Source organism: Dromiciops gliroides, chromosome 4, assembly GCF_019393635.1.
Source record: "Dromiciops gliroides isolate mDroGli1 chromosome 4, mDroGli1.pri, whole genome shotgun sequence".
NCBI classification, from domain to species: domain Eukaryota; kingdom Metazoa; phylum Chordata; class Mammalia; order Microbiotheria; family Microbiotheriidae; genus Dromiciops; species Dromiciops gliroides.
In genome coordinates this window covers 78,639,889-78,654,619 of record NC_057864.1, presented here as the reverse complement: position 1 = coordinate 78,654,619, position 14,731 = coordinate 78,639,889, and the positions used below count along the sequence as shown (strand labels likewise).

Genomic DNA, 14,731 nt, shown 5'->3' with positions numbered 1-14,731 from the left:
ACAAATCTGCAATCCGTTTTTCTATAATAAAGTGTAAGGGAGCAATTTTTAAAACATTTTGTACTTGAATAATCTTTTTCTCATCCAAAATTTATCAGAAAAAAAAATTTGATAGTTATTCTCCATATGTAAATGATAACTGAATATGCAGAAAATATAGAATCTGAAGATAATGAACAACTTGTAATGAAAAAGCAGTACATATGAGCTAACTGGTGAGAAGAGTTACGGTGATTGACTGTATTTTGATTTACTGTCACAATCTGCCAAGTAAGCTGCAAAAATATGTTCTATCAAAAGAAAAATTATGACACAAGAAGAATTTTCTTTATGAGGCAAGAGTTTTGCTGCTTGATAATTTTCAATTCACTTAATAAAATGATATACCAATTAATCAATTCAGAAGCATTTATGTGTTTACTGTATCAGAGGCACTATTCTAAGTGTTGGGGATACAAAGAAAAAAGCAAAAACAGTCTGACTTCAAGAAACTTGCATTCTAATAAATGAGAAAATATGTAGACAAACGTGTATAGACAATATGCATAGAGAGTAGATGACAAAGTAACCTTGTGGAAAGACCTACAAGAAAAAGGAGCCGATGAGATCACCAATTGAAAGGGTAGAGTAAAAAAGAGGCCTTAGGACAGTCCTGTGGGAAACTCATAGTTAGCAGGCATAATCTAGAGGTGCATGACCAGCAAAATGAGTAGGAAAAGTCAGACAGGTGGGAGAATCAGGAAAGAAAAATGTCGAGAGAGAGACAAAGAGAGAGAGAGAGAGAGAGAGATGGAAGAGCATCAAGGAGAAGAGGAAGACAGAATGTCAAAGGCAGCAGAGAAGTGGAGGGGGATGAGGGTTGAGATAATGCCATTTGATTTATCATTTAACAATTATTGATAACTTCGGAGAGCACTTTCAGTTGAATGATGAGTATAGACGCCAGACTGCAGAGTTAGGAAGAAGGACAAGAAAGGAAGTAGAAGCAACTACTGTAGATAACCTTCAAGGAGTTTAGCCATAGAAAGGAGGAGAGATCCAGGATGGTACCAGGAATGGATGGATCAAGTGAGGATTTTCTGAGGATGAGGGAAACACGGATATATAAACAGTGAAACAAACTCTATAGACAGGGAGACACTGCAGATTAGTGAGAGGGTAGGGATGATAGATGGGACAAACTGCAAGAGAAAATGGAAGAGAACAGGATCACTTGGGTATGTAGAAGGGTTTGCCTTGGCAAAAAACCTATAACCTACAAAACACACCCAATCTACCCTTCAAGGGATATATTCCATTATTTCTCTCCAGCCAAAAGTTTTACTTACTGTTTCTAAATATATTAACTTGTACATAAAAAGTACTTAATAAATGCCTATTTGATTGCATATGGCCTGACTTTATAGCCCATGTTATTTAGTCCTGAATTCCTAGTAAAATACTTCACTACTTTTTATGAAGTTTGGCACTTTTTAAAAGGAGAATTCAGTATTCTTAATTCACTCAAAAATATAATACACACACACAGTATATTTTAAATACATTAAGTTATGGGGCAAAATAGGTGGGGCAGCAGGTAGAGCACAGGTTCTGGAGTCGGGAAGACTAGTTCCAATCCAGCTTCACACTTACTAGCTATGTGACCCCGGGCAAGTCCCTTAACTTTGTTTGCCTCCGTTTTCTCATCTGTTTGGTTTTTTGCTGGGCAATGAGGGTTAAGGGACTTGCCCAAGGTCACACAGGTAGTTAAGTGTCAAGTGTCTGAGGTTAGATTTGAACTCAGGTCCTCCTGAATATAATAATAAATTATAATAAATAATAAATAAAATAATAATAAATATAAAAAATTAATAATAAAGCTGGTGCTTTATCCACTGTGCCACCTAGCTGCCCCAGTTTTTCTCATCTGTAAAATGGGCTGGAGGGGCACTAAGTGGTGCAGTGGATAGAGGACCAGCCCTGGATTCAGGAGGACCTGAGTTCAAAACTGGCATCAAACATTTAACAATTACTAGCTGTGTGATCCTGGGCAAGTCACTTAACCCCAATTGCCTCACAAAAACAAACAAAAAAATGAGCTGGAGAAGGAAATGGCAAACCAGCCCAGCATCTTTGCCAAGAAAACCCCAAATGGGTCACAGAGTCAGATACGATCAAAATTAAGTTATATCACATTAGCATTTAGGATCATAACAGCCTACACTTAGAACTGAAAGGAGATGTCTAGGGATCCAATCCCAGCCCCATATTAGAAATAAGAAACTGTGACTTGACTTGCCCAAGGTAAAAGTAACCCAAGTCCTCTGACATGCAATATATTTTTAAATAATTAGGTTTTAAGTGATTCCTCTGGTCTTGTATATTTAAAACTATAAGCTCAGAGCCCCATTAATTTAATGTATCCCCACATTTATGCAGAAGACTGGACTTGGAATCACAAGACTTGGATTCAGTCCAGACTTTAGTTCTGTGCCTCTGAAGATGGGAGTACTAAATATAATGCCCAACAAATCCAACAAGCATTTAAGTGCCAACTCTATCTTACAGGGACTGGGAATAGAAGAAGTGCATACATCCCTGCAAAGAGGTCATATTCTAATTCTACTGGGGAGGAATTCAACAGGTAGAGATAAGTCAATGCACAATAATTTAATATGGAAGAGAACGTAAACATAAGAAATCACATAAGAAAGTATATTTCAGGAATTAAGGATGGGGGTGGAAGATATGGGAACTCTAAGGAAAGGCAGGGGGCAAGAACTGGGCAAGTTTGGCTGAAATACAAAAAATGTGAAGGAAGAGTTATGTGAAATAAAGTTAAGAAGTTAAGCCACAGCCAGATGTTGAAGGGTTTTAAATGCCAAGCTTAAGAGTTTCTATTTTATCCTAAAGGCAGTAGGAAGACAGTGACATGGTCAGACATAGGCTTTAGAAAGATTCTTTTGGAAGCTACATGGAAGATATATTGAAGAAAGGAAAGACAAAGGCAGAAGTCCAATTACATGTAGGTTCCTGTACTTTATTTAGTCTTCCTCTTACCTGCAACATGGCTAAAAAGTCATTGTCTTTAGCAATAGTCTACTCATCTCAAACTGAGCTTGATTAAACTGAAAATTCAGCCTTCCTGACACTGATTTTATAAGACCATATCACTCTTTTAAAGCATTTGTCTCCAGTTACCTGTCTTAAATTTCATTTCTTGTATGTGTTATTTTAAGTTGACTTTGTGAATGACATCACCATTCGATGACACCACACTTTAGATATCAGTCCCTTTTCTTCCTCAACAGAGTTGATGGATGACACCAGAATTTTGAGAAACTCTAAAATAAAATAAACCATCTAGTCAGATGCAACCATTCATTCATTTATTTCATGGATTCAACTATGCCAGGAGTTCTTAACTTGGAGTCTGAGGATAGATTTTCAGGGGATCTATTAACTTGTTTGGGCAGAAAATCCTCTGCTTCTTTATTGTTACTAACCTCTAGCTGAAACTTAGCAATTATTTCAATTATTTAAAAATAATATTCTGAAAAGCAAGCCACAGGATTTGCCAGACTTGACAAACAGGTCCATTACACAAAAGGTTAAAAACACCTGAAAGTTTATTAAGCATCCATTTTATCTACAACTATACTAGGTGTTAGGGGTGATCATGAAATTTTGCTAAAACACAAACCAACTTCATTCTTCCCACCAGTAGACTAGAAAAGATCAAGTCTTAGAACTGGGCTCCAATCTCAAACACGAGTAATTTTAAGTTTTGGCCAGGATAGAAACGATCATAATTAAATGGCTAATAATAATAGCTAATATTTGCATAGCACTTTGAAGCTTGCAAAAGCATGTGTATGTATACAGACACACAAATACATACACACATAGATATAACCTCATCTTATCTATACGATATTATTATCTATATTTTACAGAAAAGGAAACTCAGGCTGAGTTAAGTCTAACTTACCCAGGGTCACAGAGCTACCAAATGACTAAGTAAAGTCTCCAGTCTTTCTGTCCACTGCATCTTGACTATGCCCTCCTCTTCACACTTGCAGATCTGGAGTCAAGAAGACTTAGGTGCAAATCCTGCCTTTGACACCTAATAGCTATATGACCATGGACAAATTAACTTTTCTATGCCTCGATTTATCTGTAAAATGAAGTGACTAGAAATGCAGTGGCTTCTAAGATCCCTTCTAGCTCTAAATCTATGAACATGTTTTATTTTGTCCCTTCCCTTCAGTTCCCTTTCCCTTTCCCAGTCAACCCCCATTCCTCAACTCCATGTATTTTTATTTCCAGTAGCCAGTCTGGGGCATATCCTATAGTGGGCAATTAGTCAATAACTAGTTAATTATATTTTGGACTCTAAAAGGAAACTGAAAAAATAATAGGAATAAATGAATGGGTACACATGAAGGATAATATTCAATTCAAAAAGCATTTTTGTATAGTTTATGTATTTCTACAATTTCAAGTTTATTAATTTCTGCATTGTACAATATAAGCCCGAGGATAATGAGGCTTCATGGCTGCTGTCCTTGGACTGGCACCAAGGACCTGCTTAATTCCTGTGAGACTTGGGACAAGTCATTTCAACCCTCTAGGTCCATTTCTGCACATGTAAAAAGGTCCCTTCCACCTCTAAATCAAATGGCCCAATGAAGCTTATCTTGCCTCCAGTCTGCATCCTTCTGCTTTCCTTTCCTTCTGGTCAGTGGATGAAAAATAAGCAGAGTTAGAGAAAGGCTCTAATCTGAGGAAAATGATAGAACAGAGTTGTGGCAGAGCCTGAGGGAGGAATGGCGAACAGTGGCAATGAGCTGCACTCCAAGTATGCCTACCAAACCCAACAGTCATGTAGCCAAAACCAAGCTTTTCACAACCAAACACTCCCAGCACAGTCGAGTCTGAATCCAAATCATTTTTTATTTTAGTGATGTCTAAGTAGGTATGAAATAGGAGCCAGAAGAAAAGCAGGACACTGTGTCTTAAAGGGCATGGGGTAGGGGAGAGTCTAGCCATATCTACCATTTCAAGGAAGATAGTGCGCCTTCTTGGGTTCCATGTGGTTCTTTTGCATGAAATTTTAAGCACTCATTGAATATAGAAAGTAATGTCAGCAATTAGCTCAGGTTTATATATTGACTTAAGGTCTATAAACTCCTTCCCTTCAATGACAGTATGAGGTCAGTAGTTAATCAACAGCAAATATTAAGTGCCCACTAAATGACACTGGAGATACCCCCCAAAAAAGTAAAATTGTTTCTGCCTGCAAGACATATAAGGAATTGATTCAAATTTATAAGAATAAGAGCCATTCACCAATTGAAAAATGGTAAAAAGCTATGAAAACAGTTTTCAGAAGAAGAAATCTAAGCTATCACTAGCCATATGAAAAATGCAGAGCATTTTACATCATTAATAATTAGAAATATACAAAATTAAAACAACTTTGAGGTTCCACACCTCAGTCCACAGGTGACTTGGCAAAATGTTTAACAACTGGCTCTCTTTGGTTTAAAAAAAGGTGTACCCACAACATAATTATGTTTAATCTGCATTATTAACATTTTATACATGCTTTCTTAGGTTTAAGGTAATCAACGAAACAAATCAAGCCCTAATTTGTAGTGTTTGCTGATTTCTTCAGTGTAAATGCTCACATTGAAAATTTGCCATCAGTGGGGCAGCCCTGGATTCAGGAAGACCTGAGTTCAAATCCAACCTCAGACACTTGAAACTTACTAGCTGTGTGACCCCGGGCAAGTCACTTAACCCTCATTGCCCCACAAAAAAAGAAAAGAAAATCTGCCATCTGAGCTGGCTCCAACACCCTCCCCCCCACACTCATGAGATTGGCAAAGTTGACTAAAAAGGAAAGTGACAAATGTTAGGAGGGGCTGGTAAAGCTGTGTGAACTGGTCCAGTCATTCTGAAACGCAATTGGGAACTACTAGGTCTATGCCCCAAAAAGGTGAAATAAAGAGGAAAAGGTCCAATATACCAAAATATTTATAGCAGATCTTTTTGCGCCAAAGAACTAAAAACTAAAGGGGCGCCCATCAATCAGAGGGTAGTTGAATAGATGAACATATATAAATGAGAAAACTGGTCAGACTAGTATGAACAGTTGCAGAGAGTGAGCACAATCAGGAACAAATTTTATACAATAACAACACTGTAAAGACAAACAACTTTGAAACACTTTAAGAACTCTAATCCACTTAATGTAATGACTAACAACAATTCTAGAGATTTCTGATGAAACACGCTCCCTACCTCCTGACAGAAGTGTACACAGACATTTTTGGACATGGTCAGCAGAGGAATTTAGTTTTGCTTAATTTTGCATGTTATAGGGTTTTGTTGTGGTTTTTGTTAATTACACAAAATCATATGAATTTCTGAATACATCAGAAATCCTTAATCCCTGGCTAAACCAGCAAAAATGATTGCTTTGCCTAGAAAGCAGGGTAGAAGAGAACTATAAAGGGGCAGCTAGGTGGTGTAGTGGATATAGCACCGGCCCTGGAGTCAGGAATACCTGAGTTCAAATCCGGCCTCAGACACTTAACACTTACTAGCTGTGTGACCCTGGGCAAGTTACTTAACCCCCATTGCCTCACTTAAAAAGAAAAGAAGAAGAAGAAGAAGAAGAGAACTATAAGCCAACAGACCTAGAAGAAGCCTTAAGATCACCTAGAGATCATTCTGCCCCAAAACAGACCCTAAGCAGTTATGTGATTTTTTAGGGTCACACAGTTGGTTATTAGCTGATCTAGAAGTAACAGCCCAAGGCTACTGGCTCCTAGTGTTGTACTTTTGCCTTCAGCCCACTCTTACAATAATATCTTTATCCATTATTTCTTAGGCATTATTACAATGAATGTTACACATCTGTGCACAACATCAAAACATCTCAACTTAGATATCATTTAAATATCTAATTAAGTAGCATAAATTTTAACTGACAACTTCACTTTCCACTGTCTCCTAAGACATGCGTGATAGCACAAAATAACCCCTGGTGCATAGAAATACTTGATTCAGACTAACCGGGTTCACTCACATACAATGGGTGAATCTTGACAGAATTTAAAACAACCCACTGTTTCAACTTGGTAGTACATTAATAACTAATGGACATCTCTGTTTTGCCATAGAGAACCTGTCTTCCAATAGACAGCTCCAAGCACACAATTCAAAATAAATTGAATTGACAAGCTGTCCATATTTTGCCTAACAGAAATATTAGCTTGTCAAAAATGCTTAAGACTTAGGAAGTGAACAACTACTGCGATGAGCTACATGGATAAGTCATTGCTAACCCCAGCTGACGAATGAAACTTGCTTTTGAACTATTAACATAAATGCAAACAATTTATTACTTTAAACAAAATAAATGTGAACATTAAGAATAAGGTCATTTGCCCATAATACCCACAGAAATTCTCATACTTAGCAGCCACCACCAGATACATAAAAAGTAACACGTATGTTCTTGTACAGAAGCAGTGGGCAGACGGATCAGAGGATGACAAGGGTGTTCCCTGTTTTCACTGTGGAAAAGAGCAATGACAACTTCAGGTTTTTTCAAAATTCTAGCCAAATACTTTAAAGATCAAAGATAAATTCCCTAAAACTTGCCAAGTATCAAAAGTAATTTCAATCTTGTTGCTAATTCAAATCAACAAGTATTAAATGCCAGCTATAGGTACTGCACTATGGTAGACATTGGCAAATAAAGTTTAGATAAGATGTTCTTTGCTTTCAAAGAACTTTAAGATCAATAGAAGGCTGACCCAAAGACCACTAACTAGAATACAAAACACTAACTACTTAGGAGACCTGAATGCAAAAAGTCACATGAGATCCAAAAAGGGAAAAAAGACCCCAAAGATCATTATATTAAAGGGGGAGAGGGGGAAACTGGCTTTTGAATTAGATTTTCAAAGATTAAAAAAGACTCAATATAATGGCCTAGATATATAATTTACCGTAAATTATTGTGTATCTTTACTGACTTTCCAGATATAGGCAAGAAGAAAAATGAAATAAAACTGAACAACAATTAAGTTATTTCCAATTGAAATATCAAATAGCCTGCTTCCCCACCTCCTTCATTTTCTTCCCACTTGAAGCAGCTGGTGGCACACTGGACCAGGACCACAGTTCAAATAGACCCCCAGACACTTACTAGCTATATGATCCTGCACAAGTCACTTAACCTGTTTACTTCAGTTTCCTCAACTGTAAAATGAGGATAATCACAGAATTTTTGTGAGAATCAAATGAGATATTTGTAAATGAGCTTAACAGTGCCTGGCACATAATAGGTACAACACAAATGGCTTATTTCCCTTTAATCTACAAAACAAAATTGAGGCTTTCAGTTTCAAGTCCTTGCATAGCAGTCACAGAAAAGGAAATGTAGGGCAGGGTCCTAAATTCAAAATGAAATAGTTTAAGGTGAGACGAGAAATAAATAAGAACTAATGAGAAGTCAATTTTTAAAAAGTAATTTTTATCTAAGAGGGAAGAAAGCTTAATAGGAGGACCTTTAACCACGGATGCAAAATCTTCCATCGCCCACTCTTTTGAATTTAAAAGAGCAGATTGTTCTGTTTCGGACCTATCCAAGAACTATCTGAATTTTGACTTCTTGAAAAGATTGTTCAGGTTTGGCTTAAAAAGCACTTACTGAAAACAGGATAGTGTTTTTCTCTTTTAAAAGAGAAAGAGAGAGACACTATCACCCAATGACATACTAAAGGATACTACAAATGAGTTTTAGATTTGTAATGTTCTGCATCAAATTTTTGAATCACTTTTACAAAAGACAAACTTTTGTTTTTCCTTTAAGTCAAATGAAAATGTAACATTAATTTACCCTAATATTAGTAATTATAATATAACTAGACAAAATATGTATTAGACAAGCTTGAAATATGAATACTAATTGTTGGGGGAAATAGAATTACTTTTCAAAAACAGACGAGTCATGATTACAATAATCTTTTCTAGAGAAACTAGGGAGGGGTTGGGATTAAAAATTAAAATGCCACAAAACCTTTTTTTATTGCATGCCATCTATTTATGGATATAGTAGTGTTCCTTCATCCTATCAGTCCCAACACCCCCCCACCACCACCCCACCCCACCAAAATTGTGGGAAAAACAAGCAAAACTCCCACACTTCCATAAAAAACAGTCACTGGATGGGATCCTAATAGTTTTAATTATGGGTCTCTATTAAGCTAACAATTTAACAGGTAAAAATTTTAGTTTTTGAATCCACAAATTCAGTCAATAATGCTACAAACAAATACTTTATTTTATTTATATTTTATGTGAATTTAAATAGATTATTTTTACAGTGAACATAAAGTTTTTAAAAATTAACGGCCTTTCACACAAAAATTTCACTTCAAGAGTTACTGAATAATTAAATCCTACATGAGACTTGACTGGGTTGTACAGACAAGCATAGTCATTTTTAAAAATACATTTGCTTATCTCCTGACAGGTCCTCCTGTCCACATCTACCCACCTAACATTTTCCTTTCCCTCCAAATTCTAAATCAAGTGCTGTTTCTTCTGCCCATTTTTGTTTGTTCACTTTAAGTAAAATTTTTAAACTGTTAAATTTGCCTTCAAGTATTTCACTGAATGGTAGAAGGAAGGTATGAAAAGGTTAAGTACCAAAGAAAAATTCCCAAATTTATATTCTACTCCCAAAAGAGACTAGCTTTCTGATGTTTCTCTCACTATTTGATCGCTGGTCTTAAATGCCCCTATGGTAATGAAGCCTTAGGAAATTTATACCTTTGCCTTTCAATGGCATAAAGCCCTCTTTCGATCATTATAAATTTAACTATATCAATAAGTTTCCTTACTAGAATCTGGGGAAGAGGAGAAATAATGAAAACAACAAAGCTACCCTTAACAAAAAATGATAAATCAATTTAGTTACTTCTTAAGAATTCCAACAATAAACACTACCCGCCAAGAAAAAGGTTTTCCATATTTTAAATTTAAAACAAACTGGAAATTTTAATGTAGACACAAAAATACACTAGGGTTCCCATAATTCTGTTTTCAGAATTAAGTTCCTTTAGATACTTCGGTAACTGAGAAACCTGCTTCGGGGTTCAAAGGAATATATTATATATATTATACTGAATTCTACCTTAAAGCAAATCTTGCTCTAGAGCAGATGTGTCAAGCTCACAGCTGAAACAGCATGCAGTCTGAAAATAAAAAGGTACCAGAGTACAGGCTCAACCACATTAAAATGTTATTGGGAAATGTTTAACAAAATAAATAAAAATACAATATAGATGTTAATTTGTGGCTTTCTAAGTCACAGTGCGGTTCACAGGGATCTGTTTCTATTTGCGTTTGACCCAACTGTTCCTGAGCAGTTCCATTTGCATGGAGATGCTCATCTTTAAAACCTTAAGTAATAATGTCTCACATTAAATCAATATTTGAAAAACCAGTAAGCCATAATTGAGAAACAAGTTTACTGCAAATAAAGGCAATACCCCTAAAGTTGATGCTTTCTATTTAGAGAAGGCAATGAATTGCTTTGTATTTGCCTTCCACAAAGTTGTGGATCAGAAAGGAAAGAGCAAAGATGCAGATAAATGACTAACATTTGGTTTAAAAAAGATTTTTAAATGATTAATCTGAAAAATAAAGAAAAATATAATATAAACTGCACAAGGTTTGTAGAGCTGGAAGTTATTTCAAGGTTGTATAAAGATTTTAGTGTTGGTAGAGAGGCAAGGATTTTATTTAAATATCAAAAGGAATCACTTGTCTGGTAGAATGAATAATGGACCAAAAAACCCCCAAGGCATTAATTCCTAGCTTTTACATAATAAACGAATAACTAATAATAATTGAATAAACTAATTCATTATTAGAAGCTTCAATCACTTAATCATAGGTAAAATCAATTCCCAACCAATTCCTCCAATGTGTGATGATGGACAGAGCACAGGACTTGGGAGTAGGGAAGATCTGGGAAAAAAAATCTGCTTTTCAACAGCTTAAAACTAGTTCTGTGATCACTATATGACCACTGTGTGGACAAGTTACTTAACTTCTCTAGGCTTTAGTTGTCTCATCTGTAAATGGAACTAATAAGTAGCACTTAATCTTCAAAGGTTTTTGAGGCACAAATGAAATAATGTGTAAAGCTAGATGGTGAAGTGGACAGAGCATTGGTGGGGGAGTCAGGTCCATCTGAGTTAAAATGTGGCTTCAGACACTAGCTGTGTGACCATGGGCATGTCACTTAATCTGTCTGTCTCAGTTTCTTCATCTGTAAAATGGGGAAAATAATAGCACCTACTTCCCAGGGTTGTGAGGATCAAATGAGATATTTGTAAAATATCTTGCAAACCTAGCACTTTGCAAGCACCATATAAATGCTAGTTATTATTATTATTATTATTAATGTATACTAAATACTTTGGAAAAAATAAAGCATTATACAAATGTCCACTATTAATAATTCTGGTAATCCTGGCAAGATGAAATATTGTAAGTACAACAAATTCATCCAATAAAGAGGTCAAAAGCACTTTAGTATCTTGAATCCAATTATCAAACAAATCAACAAGTACTTTATGACTGGTGATGTAAAGAACAAGATATTTTGGAAACACAAGAAATGTTCAATGCCAAAAAGGTATATGATTAAGTGTCATAATTAATGTTATAGGAATTCAGGAATAAATCAATATGGGTGGCTGCTTAGCAACCTGGCTTGCCTTCCAAAACCAAAATTATCTTGAAACTTTACCAAAAATAAATTGAATTATGAAAACACTATGATGTTTGACCCATCTATCTTTGTCCTAGAATTTTTCAGTTCACACCTTAGAAACCAAGCTTTAACTCTGCCTTGGTACCAGCCATAGAGCTGGAAGGGACATTTGTGGTTTTCTATTCTAACCTCTCATTTTAAGGAGAAGGAAACTGAAGGCAGTGGCCCAGAGAGATTAAATAATTTGCCAAAGAGCTAGAATGCCCAATCAGGTCTTGTCACTTCCAAATTGAGCTCCACATTATAAAAAGGTACAAAAGGGGTAGATATATATATAGAGAGAGAGAGAGATATACACAGCCTTGGCTATGAATTCAAATCTACTGCTTCTGTGACAAACAAATGTAATTAAACTACTTCAAGGGAACTGAACGATCAAAATCCTAGTCACTGCACAATTTCATACAGTTTTCTCACAAAAGGCCTCCTGCAGAGAAGGGATGGTCCGGTTTAAGCGGGGCTGGGAGACAAGTTTTGGAGATTCATTCAGTTCTAACAGTACCTGAAAAAATACTTTGAGTGTGAAAGAGAAATCTGACAACCTCCATGACGTTTCAGCGGCACCACCAGGCTGAAACCCAAGGCTGGACTCCGGGGGACTCTGGAGGTCCCAGAAATCAAGACTCTCCCCCCTTCCCACACCCGGGATCGGGAAAAGAATGTCTCCCCGGGGAGAAATCACCCCGATGTTTGAGACACGAGCACACACAAACCCTTTACCCTAAGCACCCCGACTCGGCCGCCCAGTCTGAGGGGCTGCTACCAGCACAAAGAACACCCCCCCCAACTCTCCTGTACACATAAACACACGCTCCCCTCCCCAGCCGACGGGGCGGGAAGGAGACATACACACACACACACACACACACACACACACACACACCTCCTCCAGTTGTGTCTCAGGGGCAAAAACCTTGGGGGAGGGGGGCGGCTGGTGGAGTGTGGAAGGGGCGTGGGAGCAGACACCCCCACCCCCTAAGCCCCCTCCCCGCCATAACCTTGAGGAGATGGGCGCCCAAGGGGGAGAAAAGGGAAAAGAGGAGGGGGAAAGAGGGAAGGAGGGAAGAAAAGGGGGGAGGAGGAGTAAAAGGAGGGGGAGGGGAAAAGACGGGGAGGGAAAAGGGGGGAGAAGGAAGAAGATGGGGGAAGACGAGAAAAGCGGGGAGAAGGAAAGGGGGAGGAGAGGGAAGAGTGAGGGGAAGGGGGAGGAGGTAAAACCGGAGGGGGGGAGAACGGAGAAAGGGGAAGAGGAAGAAGGGGCGGGGAAGAGAAGGAAAGTGGGGAGAAGGAAAAGGGAAGAGAGGGGAGAAGGAAGAAAGACGGGGGGAAAGTGGCGGGGAGGAGGTGGCACCCCCTCTCTCCAACGGCCTGGACCCCTCCAAATCCGCCTCGCTCTCACTCCCCTCCACACACACCCCCCTAACCCGAAGGCGCCGCCGGAACAATGAGCATTCTCCGCCGCCGGCGCCCCCCGGCCCGGCCCGGGGCAGCAGCGGCAGCCGGAGCCGGCCCCGGGCGGCAGGAACCGAGGGGGCGGCGGCGGCGGCTCCACCTCCCCTCCCCCCTCGGCCAGGCGGCCCCGGGCCCGCCCCCGCCCGCACTCACCGGCGCCCGCCCCGAGCCTCCGCGGGCTCCTTTCGCCGCAGCAGCCGGAGGGAGACGCAGGGCGACCGAGGGCCCCAGCCGCCGCCGGCAGCGCCGCCGCACAATATGGCGAGGCTCGGCTTCCGCAATGGAGCTCGGGAAATCCAACAGGGGCCGCTCAATATTCATGAGAGACCGAGCCCGAGCCGGCTCCGGCAGGGGCTGGACGCCGAGCGAGAGGGAGGCTGGGGCTGGGGGAGGGGGGCGGTGCCGGCGCCGGCGGGGGAGAGACACCTGGAGGCTGCGAGCCGCCCCCCTCGCTGCCCGCCCCGCCCCCCGCGCCGCGCCGCCCCTCCCGCCCCGCCCACTCGTCCCTACCCACCCGCACCCTCCCGCGTCTCTCCCCTGCCCTGGATGATGAAATCAGTACGTCACCTCCCTGACATCATTATTCCCTACCACCCTCTGATGGTACGGACCTCACCTTGTCAGGACCACAAGCACTGGTAGCCCCAAGTCCTGTTTGGAACAGGTGTGTCAAGCTGCATCTGTGGTTCCGGCCAGAGTCCTGGAACCAGTTCTCCCCACTGCCCTCCCCATGCCGCCTCTCTTCATGGATTCATAGTATGGATGTGCTAACTTTTAGGGCAGCAAAGACTTGGGACTTTCTCCTCTCCAGCCCTGAAAGGACCTGACCTCTTACTTGGCATAAGCTTTTGCCCACTCCCACCCTTTGATCATTCAATAGGTAGATGCTGAGCTGCACTCTCATGAAAAACCTAGGAATGTGGGCCAACGGGCACCAGTCACCCCGAGGGTCATAACCTTCAGACTGAGAAGAGTCTAAAATTGCCAACTATTAACCTAATTAATATTATGGGTGGAGGTCAGGATTTAGTACCAGAGGACTTGGTTTTGAATCTTGATTCTGCAGTAACCTGTTTGACCTTGGACAAATCACTTAACCTTTCTGGCTCTCAGTTTCTTCATCTACAAAATGAGGTGACTGGGAACCCTACTACTTCCTTTGGTACCACCCATCCAACTCTAAACACCCTAACACTTTCCAGAGACCATTATCTCATTCTGAAGATAAATTCCCTTTAGTACCTAGTACAAGCATCCTCCAGTGGCTCTCTGATAACATCTTTGGGTGTATTCCCTCCAATGATGCCTATGGAAATCCATCCACACCCACTCATTCTATGTGACTCTAGTTCATCCACACTGTTTACAAGACCTGTGCTATTATCTGTGTAGGTCCATCTAGTAGACACTTAATAAATGTCGCATTTAATT

General features: G+C 39.7%; 1 protein-coding gene across 1 annotated transcript in view; it reads right to left on the bottom strand.

The window, feature by feature from the left end:
- Positions 1 to 13,704, bottom strand: part of RNF2 (ring finger protein 2) — a 30,323-nt gene extending 16,619 nt beyond the window's left edge. The window contains 1 exon segment of the mRNA XM_043964493.1: positions 13,454 to 13,704. The gene's annotated coding sequence lies outside the window, so the exon portion shown is untranslated.
- Positions 13,705 to 14,731: the final 1,027 nt, after the last annotated feature.